Below are 17,026 nucleotides of genomic sequence, written 5' to 3' on the forward strand. Positions count from 1 at the left end.
GACTTCTTGTTTTGTTTTATTCGATAGCTGGTAGTTCTGCGATATTTTCTAACCCCATAGCCAAGCGATCATTTGTAAAGATTTCATGGTACCTTAATTTGACCATTTATTACTGTAAATCTTGGTATCGAACTCAACATAGAAGATAGGATAGGAGCAGGAGTAGGCCATTCGACCACTCGAGCCTGCTCCGCCATTTAATGAGATCATGGCTGATCATCCAAATTCAGTACCCTGTCCCTGCTTTCTCCCCATATCCCTTGATCCCTTTAGCCTTAAGAAATATATCTAACTCCTTCATGAATATATTTAATGAATTGGCCTCAACTGCCTTTTGTGGTAGGGAATTCCACAAGTTCACCACTCTCTGGGCAAAGAAATTCCTCCTCATCTCTGTCCTAAATGGCTTACCCCTTATCTATAGACTGTGACCCCTGGTTCTGGACTCCCCCGCCATCGGGAACATCCTTCCTGCATCTAGTCTGTCTAGTCCTGTTAGAATTTTATAAGTTTCAATGAGATCCCCTCTCAATCTTCTAAACTCCAGTGAATATAAGCCCAATCGACCCAATCTCTCCTCATACGTCATTTCTGCCATCCCGGTTATCAGTCTGGTGAATCTTCACTGCCCTCCCTCCATGGCAAGAACATCCTTCCTCAGATAAGGCAGCCAAAACTGCACACAATACTGAAGGTGTGGTCTCACCAAGGCCCTGTACAACTGCAGGAAGACATCCTTGCTCCTGTACTCGAACCCTCTCACTGTGAAGGCCAATGTACCATTTGCCTTCTTAACCGCCTGCTGCACCTGCATGCTTACCTTCAGCGACTGGTGCACAAGGACACCCAGGTTTCATTGCACTTCCCCTTCTCCCAATCTATTGCCGTTCAGATAATAATCTGCCTTCCTGTTTTTGCCACCAAAGTGGATAACCTCACATTTATCCACATTATACTGCAATTGCCATGCATCTGTCCAATCACCCAACCTCTCCAAATCATACTGGAGTTTCTCAGCATCCTCCTCACAGCACACATGCCCACCCAGCTTTGTGTCATCTGCAAACTTAGAGATATTACATCTAGTCCCCTTGTCTAGATCATTAATATATAGTGTGAATAGCTGGGGTCCTAGCACCGATCCCTGCGGTACCCCACTAGTCACTGCCTGCCACTTGGAAAAAGACTTGTTTATTCCAACTCTTTGCTTCCTGTCTGCCAACCAGTTCTCTATCCAGGTCAGTACCATACCCCCAATCCCATGTGCTTTAACATTGCACGCCAGTCTCTTATGTGGGACCTTATCGAAAGCCTTCTGAAAGTCCAAGTACACCACATCCACTGGTTCTCCCTTATCTATTCTACCAATTGCATCCTCAAAAAATTCCAGTAGATTAGTCAAGCACGAGTTACCTTTTGTAAATCCATGTTGACTTTGTCCGATCCTGTCACTGTTTTCCAAGTGCTCTGCTATTACATCTTTTATAATCGACTCTAGCATTTTCCCCACTACCGATGTCAGGCTTACCGGTCTATAATTCCCCGTTTTCTCTCTACCACCTATTTTAAATAGTGGGGTTACATTAGCTACCCTCCAATCCATGGGAACTGTTCCAGAATCTATCGAATTTTGGAAGATGACCAGCAATGCATCTACTATTTCTAGGGCCACTTCCTTAAATACCCTAGGATGTAGATTATCAGGCCCTGGGGATTTATCGGCCTTCAATCCCGTCAATTTCCCTAACACCATTTCCCTACAAATACTGATTTCATTCAGTTCCTCCCTCTCATTAGACCCTATGTTCCTGACATTTCTGGCAGGCTATTTGCATCCTCCTTTGTGAAGACTGAACCAAAGTATGTATTTAATTGGTCAGCCATTTCTTTGTTCCCCATTATAAATTCCCCTGATTCTGACTGCAAGGGACCTATGCTTGACTTCACCAATCTTTTTCTCTTCACATATCTACAGAAGCTTTTACAGTCAGTTTTTCTGTTCCTTGTAAGCTTACTCTCATACTCTATTTCCCCCCTCTTAATTAATCCTTTTATCCGCCTTTGCTGAATCCTACACTGCTCCCAATCCTCAGGTTTGCTGCTTTTTCTGGCTAATTTATATGTCGTCTCCTTGGATCCTATGCTATCCGTAATTTCCCTTGTTAGCCACGATTGCGCCACCGTTTTTGTTTTATTTTTATGCCAGTCAGGGATGAACTAATTCTGTAGTTCATCCATGCGATCTTTAAATGTTTGCCATTGCCTATCCACTGTCAACCCTTTAAGTAACGTTCCCCAATCCATACGAACCAACTCGCGCCTCATACCATCGTAGTTTCCTTTATTTAAATTCAGGACCTGAGTCTCTGAGTCAACTACTTCACTCTCCATCTTAATGAAGAATTCTATCATATTATGATCGTTCCTCCCCAAGGGGCCTCGCACAACAAGATTTCTAATCAATCCTTTCTCATTACATAATACCCAGTCTAAGATGGCCTGATCTCTAGTTGGTTCCTCGACATATTGGTCCAGGAAACCATCCCGTATACACTCTAGGAATTTCTCCTCCACAGTATTGTTACTAATTTGGTTAGCCCAATCTATATGTAGATTAAAGTCACCCATGGTAACTGCTGTGCCCTTATTGCACGGGTCTCTAATTTCCCATTTAATGCCATCCCCAGACTCAGCATTACTGTTTGGGGGTCTGTATACAACTCCCACTAATGTTTTCTGGCCCATGGTATTTCTCAGCTCTACCCATACAGATTCCACATCATCAGAGCTAATATCCTTCCTTACTATTGTGTTAATCTCCTCTTTAACCAGCAATGCTACCCCACCTCCTTTTCCTTTTTGCCTGTCCTTCCTGAATATTGAATACCCCTGGATGTTGAATTCCCAGCCTTGGTCACCCGGGAGCCATGTCTCTGTAATCCCAATTATATCATATAGTATATTTTTGGAAAGATCTGTCAAAAGTATGTAATGTGGGTGGGAGGGGAAGTGAAGTTTCCTTGTATCCAGCATTAAGGCTTTTTATTGAAGAATTATTTATGCAAGGTAAAGAATTTATGAACACATAGGCGCATCCTCTGAATAGCTACCTGTCACTTATAAGGTTGAAGTAACTTTCATGAAGTTTCAATGCAAAGTCATAATAATCACTATTTTGCACCTTAACAAGTAGAGAATGAGCCTCTTGACACCTATATAAAAACAAGCTGTTCCTAATCCAGTTGTATTGATTGGAAACTGGAGGCTGTTGCCAAAGAAAATGACTAGAAAAATCTCATTTTAACACACATTGAAATATCATTCACAGTACACAAGGTCCTGGCAAAGAGGGCAGCTATTTTTGGTTCTGCAGTGGACCATGTTGATCCACAGGCAGGGAAAGGTCCAGGCAAGAACATCATCAGCTTGTTCAACACAAGGTCCACCATCCCAGGAACAAATCAGGAAATCTGCTAATAGATCCACAATGTGAAAAACGTTACAAAATCCAAACAGCCCTTTCAACTGGCAGGCCGGGAAGGAGGCACACCACAAGAGGTAAATAAACTGCGTGAAACAAAAAAAGCAGTTATCAAATGCTTTGGCCTCGAGAACTGTAGGGATGACAGAAGATGAAAAATAGGTTGATACACTAGTGACTTCAGTAAATGTCTTCTCTTCCATGTGATGTTGTCTACAATACCTTACTGATATGAACAGAATCTACTATAATAAAAATGCAAGGAGCCTGTACATCAGACTATATCCTATTTGTACTATGGTGTGGAAATGCCGGAGTTGGACTGGGGTGGACAAATGTAAGAAGTCACACAACACCAGGTTATAGTCCAACAGCTTTATTTGAAATCACAAGCTTTCGGAGCGCTGCTCCTTCTATTTGTACTATAGTATATGTATTTTTGCATTTGCAAGCATAGCTTTTAACTGAGACATGTCATGAATGTTATTTTACTAATATCTACCCTTTCGTTTCTTCATAAAGGAACCAAAACCCTCTGGACTTCGGTGCACCAGTGCATCACACACCATACCAGGAGATACATACCCACCAGTGTTGTACCAAGCATCAGCACAAAGACAAAATCAACTGTGCCACCACAGCCTAGTGAATCACTAGCAGACTACTTGGCCCAAATGGAGCCTAGCTGCAGCATCACAGATATGGCAAGTTAGTACGATAATGAACTTGCAACAGTGAAGAAGCGGACAATCTTCCTTCTTCTATGTTTCCTTTTGTTTTTAAGCATAGATAACTGGGGGAGTACTTTCTCTACAAAGTACTCCTCCTTAGATTTTATACTTGCATATAAGATGACTCTTTGACTGTAACTCTTTACCAGTGACATAAATTCTCTTCTAGGATTATGCATGATAGATTCAAGGGGTATGCTTCTGTGTTATTGCAACAGTGACATCTTATCAGCTAGTTCCCAATCTGTCAGTAACTTCTCTGTCTCTAACATACAAATGAATTATTTCAAAGCTTCACTGACTCTTCATTCATCCATCCCCTTGAATGTCCTTGAGTGTGTATTATCAGGTTCAGCTACACCACATATTTCCAAGCCTCTCTATTTTTTTTTAAAGAAGAGTCTCTTGTCTTTTCGACATTTAATAAAATAAAACTCAAAGACATGCACGTAGCCCTTAGGAAAGTGCCAGAGCAACTAAAGTCAGCCCTGCAACATTAATGAGATTATAGCCAGAACAGAAGCAAGCAATTAAAATAAATCTCAAACTTCAATGGAAAGCAATAAAATAGAAACATTTGTTGTCATTACAATATTGGATGCCCTACAGTGAATGAAACTGGCCTGTGTTCACCTTTGTAGACTCTGTAATATTGTGGTATTTTCTGTTCCTCAATTTATGGCTTTAAAAAAAAAGTGCAAAAGCATTGAAAGTTGAAGATGTTGTTTGGGTATTCATGAATAAACCCAAATGGTTGAAATGATCTGACCTGTCTTACTTTAGGTTACAAATATAGATTGATGCTCATCACTAGTCTCTTCCCATATATCTACCCTGTCAAGCCCTCTAAGAATGTTATATATTTCAATGAGATCACCTCTCATTCTTCCAAACTCCCGAGAGTATAGGCCCATTCTACTCAATCTCTCCTCATAGGACAGCCCTCTCATCCCAGGAAGTAATCTAGTGAACCTTCGTTGCACCGCCTCCAAGGCAAGTATATCCTTCCTTGCATAAGGAGATCAAAACTGTCACAGTACTCCAAGTGTGGTCTCACCAAAGCCCTATATAATTGCACTAAGATTTCCTTACTCTTATACTCCAACCCCTTGCCGTAAAGGCTAACATATCATTTGCCTTGCTAATTGCTTGCTGTACCTGCATGTTAGCTTTCTATGATTTGTATACAAAGACACCCAAATCCCTCTGAATATGAACATTTACCAGTCTCTCACCTTTTAAAACATATCCTACTTTTCCATTCTTCCTACCAAAATGGATAATTTCACACTTCCCCACATTATACTCCATCCACCACCTTCCTGCCCAATCACTTAACCTGTCTATATCCCTTTGCAACCACTTTACATCCTCCTCACAGCTTACTTTTCCACCTAGCTTTGTATCGTCAGCAAACTTGGATCTATTACACTCGGTCCCCTCATCTAAAAATCATTGATACAAACTGTAAATAGCTGAGGCCCAAGCACTGATCCTTGTGGTACCCCGCTAGTTACACCCTGCCAACCCAAAAATGAACCGTTTATTCCTACTCTCTGTTTTCTGTCCATTAACCAATCCTTAATCCATGCTAACATATTGCCCCAATCCCATGAGCTCTAATCTTGTGTAGCAACTACTTGTGTGGCTCCTTATTGAATGCCTTCTGAAAATCCAAATATACTTTCGATTTTTAGAAGGCGTTCAGAAGTGTCACACATCGTAAGGCAAAAATTTGTGAAATTGCTGAAATGAGGACTTATCTGTTAAACCACCATTCAAATACCTGATTGACCAAACTTGAACAAATCAAAAGCAGCTCAATTGAGTCAGTAACTACCAATGAGGAACAAGAAAACTGAGCAATCAAATCAGTCAGTTTTTTGAAAGTTACCATTTACTAAGCTGAAAGTACCACAAAACTGAACAATCAAATTCTTCAATAATACCTTTAGTTTTTGTGTACTGTTTTTCTTTCTCATTCAGGTGGGAGTTTACAGTTGGAAATACCATTTATTCAACAGAACAAACAAAAACTACTCAATTCTGAAGTGAGTGCATGTGTATAAAAGATGCAACTTTCACCTTGCTCCTATAGAACTAAATATTCAAGATTGTACTGTGAGCTAGATGGAAAGTTTACTAATAAATGTGGTGCAAATGGCAGAAACAAACTTTTTTTTGTGTTGTATACCATTCAGCATGTTAGCTGACATGGTATGTGGCTCCTTCTCCTCAGTCATTGTCCCTCTCCCTTTCAAAACCACCATCATCAACCCTCTCAAAAACCCAGCCCATGACCCCTCTGTCATTGCAGATGACCATCCCATTTCCAATCTCTCTTTCCTCTCCAAAGTCCACACGCACACCTCCAGACTAAACGATTCCAATGCTCGCTTGGTCAGCCTCCCATCCTCCACCTTGCATAAACTTCGGTTCATCCGAACCTCTGCTGCCTGTATCCTATTTGGCATCAACTCCCATTGTCCTCGCTGAACTACGTTGGCTCCCTGTCCCCCAATACCTCAAATTTAAGATTCCCATCCTCATATTTAAATCCTTCCCTTTCACTGTAACCTCCTCAGGCCCTACAAACCCTTCCACCAAACTTTCCATTCCTCTGGCCCTTGCCTCTTGTGCATTCCTCGCTCCCTTTGCCCCACCACTGGAGGCCATTCCTCCAGCTGCCTCGACCCATGCTCTGGAATTTCTCCTTAAAGCCCTTTGTATCTCTACCTCCCTCTCCTTCTTTGACCCTCTTTAAAACCCAGCACTTTGACCCAGCTTTTGATCACCCTTTCTAATATTTCCTTCTTGGTGTCCATTTTTTTGATTATGCCTCTGTGAAGCACCTTGAGCTGATATTTTACATTAAGGTGCCATATAAATGCATGTTGGCTGTTTCTGTTGTAGCTGTTGTAGTAGTAGTGTCTTATTTTTTTTAGCAGTGTCAGTATAACCAGCTTAAAGCATGGCCAAGAATTTCCTCTGGGCTTCTCCTGCTCCACTGCCAAACTTCCCCTAAAGTTACAACAGTGGATCGGAAGAAGCCATAGGAAATTTACTCTTATATCTTCTGCTTTTGCTCAAACCAGAACTGTTCTGTTTTCTGCACGCTAGAAACAAGTGTAACCAAGATATAATAGTCTCTTCAAATTAAATTCTCCCCATAATAGAATATCTAAACAATGATGATGAAAAATCTTACTGAGACTTGAGACTTCTTTTCCTTTGAATCAATGGTAAATTTTCTGCGATCAAAAGGAAATTACAATTAAGCAGAAATTGCATGAAGAAATGTAAGAGTTCAATTTAACCATTCAAAATAATGCAAGTCTTTTTTTTCCCCTCAAAGCATCTTTAAGGGTCTTATGGAGATTCTTCCCTCACTGTTCAGGCAGGCAAAGTCTGTAATTTTAAGTCACCTCTCATTGTTATTACTAATTAGCTTCTACACCAGCTCCATTTCTGGTTGATCCCATCAGACCCTTCTCACCTCCTGTGTATGAATTGGTCAAGGTCTGCTAACAGTAATATTACATTGAAGACAATTTTTCAGTGAGGTCGGGAGCTGATCATTCCATATTACAGGGCTCGTTTCTCTGCCTCTAGAAGGCTTGGGAACACCAATTGTATCGGATGGTCTCGACCACTAAGTGAGCATTATGATGAAAGGATTAAGCATCTGACTATGATATCTATAAAGCAGAATAACAGCTGGTGACTCATAGAAAACAACAGTGAAGCGCTATCAATAGTGCTTTGAAGAGTTATGACGTGGTTAGTAAATACTACACATATATGATTACGGATTGGTACCTTTTTTTTAACATTGCTCATGGTGAATTAATCAGCTGCTATTTCAGAAGGAATATCAGCCGTAAAATTTTACATTCATTAAAACCTTATTCACAAAAAATTCAGAACTGCATTGGTAGCGGTCTTGCTTCACAGATTTTGCATAATTTAACATTTCATTTAAATGTGAAAACATTTAAGAGGATTCATTATTAGCTTCAGATAGATGGAAAGTAATTATTTCTGTTCTCCACTCTATTTTTCTTACCTAAATCTACGGTTGAAACACTGTTTGCTTCTTTTTGATTGCCTTTAACACATGACGCAACACCCAAGAATTAATTAGCCTTTTCCGTGACAGAAGAGCTACAATTTGTATTTTCTGCTTTTAAAAGTAGGAACAGTTCATCACAGTTATGATTTTATGTTTTGCACCGGCTGCGTGGAATCTGAACACCCAAACCAGGAGGACTCTAAAATGATCGATGTTTGCTCAAAGCAACGTAAAACACTATAAAAGGAATTGATGAATTTCATAGGGTTCACAGCTTAGCGCAGCCTCTGTAAAACATATCAGCGAGAATTTCCTTCGGCGTTCTCCCGCTCGCCCGCCGCAGTTTCAGTGGGAAAAATCGGTCGAGACCCCGTTTATTCAGTTTATCCGAGATTTCTGCTAAAGTTATGACAGCCAATCGGGGGAATAATCCCTGAGGAAATTCCGGGTGACAGTCATAATCGTATTTGTTTTACGATTAAAAAGAATTGTGCTCAAAGTGGGAAATAGTACTTTCCTATTTCGAGCATACTGGGGGGAATTTTAACTTTTAAAAAACGGGTGGGTTGAGGGCATGGAGGCAGTTAAATTGTTAAAAATCTGAATCCCTCCAACCCGTCAACTTCCAGTTTTAATGCAGACGGGACAGGGGTGGGCAGCCAATCCGCTCCCAGGAGGCGGGTCGGCTATTTTAATATTATAATGAGGCTGGCGTGCCTCTGCTTTAACCTCCATTGTGAATTTAACTTTAGCTGGTTGGGATTTGCAGGCTTCTTGAAACCCGCTAGCTAAAGTAAGGCGAGGACTACTGCATCCAGTAGGTAAGTGCCTTTACCTTCTGGATCCAGTGTCATAGAAACATAGAAGATAGGAGCAGGAGTAGGCCATTCGGCCCCTCGAGCCTGCTCCGCCATTCAATGAGATCATGGCTGATCATCCAAATTCAGTACCCTGTCCCTGCCTTCTCCCCATATCCCTTGATCCCTTTAGCCTTAAGAAATATATCTAACTCCTTCTTGAATATATTTAATGAATTGGCCTCAACTGCCTTCTGTGGTAGAGAATTCCACAGGTTCACCACTCTCTGGGTGAAGAAATTCCTCCTCATCTCTGTCCTAAATGGCTTACCCCTTATCTTTAGAATGTGACCCCTGGTTCTGGACTCCCCCGCCATCAGGCACATCTTTCCTGCATCTAGTCTGTCTAGTCCTGTTAGAATTTTATAAGTTTCAATGAGATCCCCTCTCATTCTTCTAAAATCCAGCGAGTATAAGCCCAATCAACCCAATCTCTCCTCATATGTCATTCCTGCCATCCCAGATATCAGTCTGGTGAATCTTCGCTGCACTCCCTCCATGGCAAGAACATCCTTCCTCAGATAAGTCAACCAAAACTGCACACAATACTCAAGGTGTGGTCTCACCAAGGCCCTGTACAACTGCAGCAAGACATCCTTGTTCCTGTACTCAAACCCTCTCGCTACGAAGGCCAACATACCATTTGCCTTCTTAACCGCCTGCTGCACCTGCATGCTTACCTTCAGCGACTGGTGCACAAGGACACCCAGGTCTTGTTGCACTTCCCCTTCTCCCAATCTATTGCCGTTCAGATAATAATCTGCCTTCCTGTTTTGCCACCAAAGTGGATAACCTCGCATTTATCCACATTATACTGCATCTGCCATGCATCTGCCCACTCACCCAACCTGTCCAAATCATACTGGAGTTTTTCGGCATCCTCCTCACAGCACACACACCCACCCAGCTTTGTGTTGTCTGCAAACTTGGGGATAGTACATCTAGTTCCCTCATCTAGATCATTAATGGCCCAGAAATTCGTGTTGGGGGCTTCCCGCGGGTGCAGGCCCCCGACCTACACTTACCTAGCGCGCCGGCAGTTGAGGCCTGGGCCTGCGTGGATTTCCTGTCTGTGGCCTGGTCCAGCTCCCGGCGCGCTGTGCTTGCGTGATCCAGCGGCGTACTTAGTGCGATGCATCGGCTGGGATCACGTGAGCACTGGGCAACCAATCGGAGGAGGGAAGAGTCCATTCATGAGTTTGACAGAAAGAACTGTCAAACTCATAAAAACTCCGGGCGCCCAAAACAGTACTTAACCTTAAAATAAATTTGAAAAAAAATCACACTATTTAAATCAACTATAAATAACATTAAATAACTATTTTAAACAATAATTTAAATTTTTGAAAAAAATAATTTAATAAAAAATCAGGGCTAAAAATACACTTACCTTACTGTAAAGTATTTAAAAATAATAAACCTGTGGAAAAAATGTTCTAATTTTAATTAATTGACCACTTACCTTTTAAAATGAAGTCCTTACGCCTGGTTTTTAGATGTGCAAAAAGTAGAGGCCTTCACGCACGGGCAAACCTGTCAAAAAAAAGGAAGTTCAACGCACACGCGCAGACTCCTGCGCGCACGTGTTCGACCTCTGAACCCCTTGGTTCAGAGGATCGGAAATGCCGGTTTCCCGCGCATGCAAGAAACCGGCACTTCCATCGGGTCCACGCGTGAGTACTCCGTCTGTACTCACGCGTTGGGACTCAAATTTCTGGGCCAAAATATATTGTGAATAGCTGGGGTCCTAGGACCGATCCCTGCGGTACCCCACTAGTCACTGCCTGCCACTCGGAAAAAGATCTGTTTATTCCAACTCTTTGCTTCCTGTCTGCCAACCAGTTCTCTATCCAAGTCAGTACCTTGCCCCCAATCCCATGTGCTTTAACTTTACATGCTAATCTCTTATGCGGGACCTTATCGAAAGCCTTCTGAAAGTCCAAATACACCACATCCACTGGTTCTCCCTTATTCTACCAGTTACATCCTGAAAAAATTCCAGTAGATTAGTCAAGCACGATTTACCTATTGTAAATCCATGTTGACTTTGTCCGATCCTGTCACTGTATTCCAAGTGCTCTGCTATTACATCTTTTATAATGGACTCCAGCATTTTCCCCACTACCGATGTCAGGTTTACCGGTCTATAATTCCCCGTTTTCTCTCTACCACCTTTTTTGAACAGTGGGGTAACATTAGCTACCCTCCAATCCATGGGAACTGTTCCAGAATCTATAGAATTTTGGAAGATGTCCAGCAATGCATCTTCTATGTTTCTCACACGACCCCGCTCCCCATGCTGGTCCTGCCCCGATCCTCATCGACCCCCCACCACCCCGGTGCTCCTCTGGCCGACCCCCAGCCCCCACGCAATCCCTTCCTCCCTCCTCCCTGTGGCCTAGTGCTGCAGGCCTACCCTACCCTCTCAATCTGGCTGGCTGCGGGTAGGAAACAGGGGTTTCCCGCAGGCCCTGCCGAATTTAATGGCAGGGCCTGATTTGCATGTACAACCTCTGTTCTCCCGGGTTTCCCGACCACTTCAGAGCACCCCTGCTCCCAGCCCGCCTTCCCATTAAAATTCAGGCCACTGTTTTAACAGCAAGCACTTTTAGCTGAGGGTTAGCATGGGTTAGATGCAGACTAAATCTTCCTCTGTCCCAACAATCAGCTTCAATAGAGCACACTCTCTCCTGCACTGGCGTAAGCCTCCCTCCACTTCCTACATTAACATTCCTTATGGTCTCTCTGACTGGGATTGCCAGCTATTGCCAGTTTTGTGCTGTTGCCTCATGTCCAGTAGGAATTAGGTTGAGATGTCTGAAATCATTTGAGGTAGGATCCTTACAGCCATCTGTCAGAAGGGACAATAGATATGAGGGTGATGGGCAGGAAAAGACCAGCTGGTCCATCAAGCCTCACTCATGATGTTCATACCTTCAGTGTGGGTCCTGCAGTGCCACCATCTAAATCAGAAAATATTAACTGGGCAAATATAAGCAGTGTGTGCCAATTTTCCTGTGTTATTTTCGATAAAGTCTGTAACATTTCTCTGCATACCTTACTTACTCTTCCACTTTAATCCTGCTGGTCCTTTTGAGATTTAGTGGGTTAAAAATAAATGAAAAGATAACTCTTGCATTTATGTCTTTACAATATTATAACATTTAATTCCACTAAATTTGAATTGCATATACAGCCAAAAACGGATTGATCTCCCCTTGAGGAGCAAGCAGCAACGCTGGTTTTATTAAATTTACTGAACTCAGAACCAAATCTCAGATTTTCCTGCAACGGCGATTTTGGCGCCATAAAACAGACCATGATCCTCCAGTGGTGAATTGACGCAAATTATACCGGAAAATTGATTTGAATATGCTGCAGCGAGAATAGTGGCAAATCAGAAGTGTTGTGGCCAATGGCCAATAAAGGGATTTAGTTTTATGGAAAAAACATAGAAACATAGAACATAGGAGCAGGAGTAGACTATTCTTCCCCTCGAGCCTGCTCCGCCATTTAATGAGATCATGGCTGATCATCCAAATTCAGTACCCTGTCCCTGCTTTCTCCCCATAACCCTTGATCCCTTTAGCCTTAAGAAATATATCTAACTCCTTCTTGAATATATTTGATGAATTGGCCTCAACTGCCTTTTGTGGTAGAGAATTCCACAGATTCACCACTCTCTGGTGAAGAAATTCCTCCTCATCTCTGTCCTAAATGGCTTACCACTTATCTATAGACTGTGACCCCTGATTCTGGACTCCCCCACCATCAGGAACATCCTTCCTGCATCTAGTCTGTCTAGTCCTGTTAGAATTTTATAAGTTTCAATGAGATCCCCTCTCAGATCGGAGCTGAGCCGCGGACCCGCGAGAGGCACAGAGTCAGTGACAGGAGGATAAAAAGGGCGCGGAGAGGAGGCCTGGGACCGGAGCTGAGCAGCGGACCTGCGAGAGGCACAGAGTCAGCGAGAGGAGAGGGAGAAGTAAAAAGTAATCAAAGTGTGACGTCACCAGAAAGCAGGTAAGTGATTGGTTGGTGAGTATTTCTCTCTTTCTCGCTTTTATCCAAACTTAAATTTTGTGGTTTATAGTTTCTAGGGTCTCTGTTGTGTAGCGTGGACTGCTGGTAAACAAGGGCCCTTGAGTATATCATTTAATTGTAGTGTAATTGGTGGGATTGATTTGATTTAATTTAATTTGAATTAATTAAAGGGTAAGTCATGGCAGTACAGTTCGGCACTGTGGTATGCTCCTCCTGCAATATGTGGGAAATCAGGGACACTTCCTGTGTCCCTGACGACCATGTGTGCGGGAAGTGAATCCAGCTGCAGCTACTGGCAGACCGCATTGTGGTGCTGGAGCTGCGAATGGATACATACTGGAACATTTGCGATGCTGAGGACGTCGTGGATAGAACGTTTAATGAGTTAGTCACACCGCAGGTAAAGGCTGCACAGGCAGGAAGGGAATGGGTGACCACCAGGCAGAGTAGTAGGCGCAGGCAGGTACTGCAGGGGTCCCCTGTGGCCATCCCCCTCTCAAACAGATACACCGCTTTGGATATTGTTGAGGGAGATGGCTTATCGGGGGAAGACAGCAGCATCCAACTTCCTGGCACCATAGGTGGTTCTGCTGCACAGGACGGGAGGAAAAAGAGTGGGAGGGCTATAGTAATAGGGGATTCTATTGTAAGGGGAATAGGTAGGCATTTCTGTGGCCGCAAACGAGACTCCAGGATGGTATGTTGCCTCCCTGGTGCAAGGGTCAAGGATGTTTCAGAGCGGCTGCAGAGCATTTTGGAAGGGAAGGGTGAACAGCCAGTTGTCGTGGTGCATATAGGTACCAACGATATAGGTAAAAACCGTGATGAGGTCCTAAAAGCTGAATAGAGGGAGTTAGGAGGTAAATTAAAAAATAGGGCCTCAAAGGTAGTAATCTCAGGATTGCTACCAGTGCCATGTGCTAGTGAGAGTAGAAATAGAAGGATAGTTCAGTTGAATACGTGGCTAGAGGAATGGTGCAAAGGGGAGGGATTCAAATTCCTGGGACATAGGAACTAGTTCTGGGGGAGGTGGGACCAGTACAAACTGGACGGTTTGCACCTGGGCAGGACCGGGACTGATGTCCTAGGGGGAGTGTTTGTTAGTGCTGTGGGGGAGGGTTTAAACTAAAATGGCAGGTGGTTGGGAACCTGTGCAGGGAGACAGAGGAAAGGGAAACAAGGATAGAAGCAAAAGACAGGAAGGAGAAAAGCAAAAGTGGCAGTCAGAGAAATCAAGGGTTTAAATCAAGCATGGCCACAGTAAATAATAATTCTAAAAGGTCTAAGAATGTTAAAAAAACAAGCCTGAAGGCTTTGTGTCTTAATGTGAGGAGCATTCGTAATAAGGTGGATGAATTAGCTGTGCAAATAGATGTAAACGGATATGATATGATTGGGATTACAGAAACATGGCTCCAGGGTGACCAAGGCTGGGAACTCAACATCCAGGGGTATTCAATATTCAGGAAAGACAAGCAAAAAGAAAAAGAAGGTGGGGTAGCATTGCTGGTTAAAGAGGAGATTAACACAATTGTAAGAAGGATATTAGCTCTGATGATGTGGAATCTGTATGGGTAGAGCTGAGAAATACCAAGGGGCAGAAAACGTTAGTGGGAGTTGTATACAGACCCCAAACCAGTAATGCTGAGATTGGGGATGACATTTAACGGGAAATTAGAGACGCGTGCAATAAGGGCACAGCAGTTATCATGGGTGACTTTAATCTACATATAGAATGGGCTAAGCAAATTAGTAACAATACTGAGGAGGAGGAATTGCTGGAGTGTATATGGGCTGGTTTCCTGGACCAATATGTCGAGGAACCAACTAGAGATCAGGCCATCTTAGACTGGGTATTATGTAATGAGAAAGGATTAATTAGCAATCTTGTTGTGCGAGGCCCCTTGGGGTGGAGCGATCATAATATGATAGAATTCTTCATTAAGATGGAGAGTGAAGTAGTTGACTCAGAGACTAGGGTCCTGAATTTAAATAAAGGAAACTACGATGGTATGAGGCGCGAGTTGGGTAGGATTGACTGGGGAATGTTATTCAAAGGGTTGACGGTGGATAGGCAATGGCAAACATTTAAAGATCGCATAGATGAACTACAGAATTTGTTCATCCCTGTTTGGCATAAAAATAAAACAAAAAAGGTGACTCAACTGTGGCTAACAAGGGAAATTAGGGATAGCATAAGATCCAAGGAGAGGACCTATAAATTGGCCAGAAAAATCAGTAAACCTGAGGATTGGGAGCAGTTTAGGATTCAGCAAAGGAGGACAAAGGGATTAATTAAGAGGGGGAAAATAGAGTATGAGAGTAAGCTTGCAGGGAACATAAAAACTGACTGCAAAAGTTTCTATAGATATGTGAAGAGAAAAAGATTGGTGAAGTCAAGCATAGGTCCCTTGCAGTCAGAATCAGGGGAATTTATAATGGGGAACAAAGAAATGGCTGACCAATTAAATACATACTTTGATTCTGTCTTCACAAAGGAGGACACAAATAACCTCCCAGAGATGTCGGGGAACATAGGGTCTAATGAGAGGGAGGAACTGAATGAAATCAGTATTTGTAGGGAAATGGTGTTAGGGAAATTGACGGGATTGAAGGCCGATAAATCCCCAGGGCCTGATAATCTACATCCTAGGGTACTTAAGGAAGTGGCCCGAGAAATAGTAGATGCATTGTTGGTCATCTTCCAAAATTCTATTGATTCTGGAACAGTTCCCATGGATTGGAGAGTAGTTAATGTTACCACACTATTCAAAAAAGGTGGTAGAGAGAAAATGGGGAATTATAGACCGGTAAGCCTGACATCGGTAGTGGGGAAAATGCGAGAGTCGATTATAAAAGATGTAATAGCAGAGCACTTGGAAAACAGTGACATTATCGGACAAAGTCAACATGGATTTACAAAAGGTAAATCGTGCTTGACTAATCTACTGGAATTTTTTGAGGATGTAACTGGTAGAATAGTTAAGGGAGAACGAGTGGATGTGGTGTATTTGGACTTTCAGAAGACTTTCGATAAGGTCCCACATAAGAGATTAGCGTGCAAAGTTAAGGCACATGGGATTGGGGGCAAGGTACTGACCTGGATAGAGAACTGGTTGGCAGACAGGAAGCAAAGAGTTGGAATAAACGGGTCTTTTTCCGAGTGGCAGGCAGTGGCTAGTGGGTTACCGCAGGGATTGGTCCTAAGACCCCAGCTATTCACAATATATATTAATGATCTAGATGAGAGAACTAGATGTAATATCTCCAAGTTTGCAGACAACACAAAGCTGGGTGGGCGTGTGTGCTGTGAGGAGAATGCTGAGAAACTCCAGTATGATTTGGATAGGTTGGGTGATTGGGCAGAAGCATAGCAGATGCAGTATAATGTGGATAAATGCGAGGTTATCCACTTTGGTGGCAAAAACAGGAAGGCAGATTATTATCTGAACGGCAATAGATTGGGAGAAGGGGAAGTGCAACGAGACCTGGGTGTCCTTGTGCACCAGTTGCTGAAGGTAAGCATATAGGTGCAGCAGGCGGTTAAGAAGGCAAATGGTATATTGGCCTTCGTAGCGAGAGGATTCGAGTACAGGAACAAGGATGTCTTGCTGCAGTTGTACAGGGCCTTGGTGAGACCACACCTTGAGTATTGTGTGCAGTTTTGGTCGCCTTATCTGAGGAAGGATGTTCTTGCCATGGAGGGAGTGCAGCGAAGATTCACCAGACTGACACCTGGGATGACAGGAATGACGTATGAGGAGAGATTGGGTCGATTGGGCTTATACTCGCTGCAGTTTAGAAGAATGAGAGGGGATCTCATTGAAACTTATAAAATTCT

This window comes from Somniosus microcephalus, chromosome 6, assembly GCF_052327205.1.
Source record: "Somniosus microcephalus isolate GS21.2 chromosome 6, FLI_Smic_1.0, whole genome shotgun sequence".
Lineage (NCBI taxonomy): Eukaryota > Metazoa > Chordata > Chondrichthyes > Squaliformes > Somniosidae > Somniosus > Somniosus microcephalus.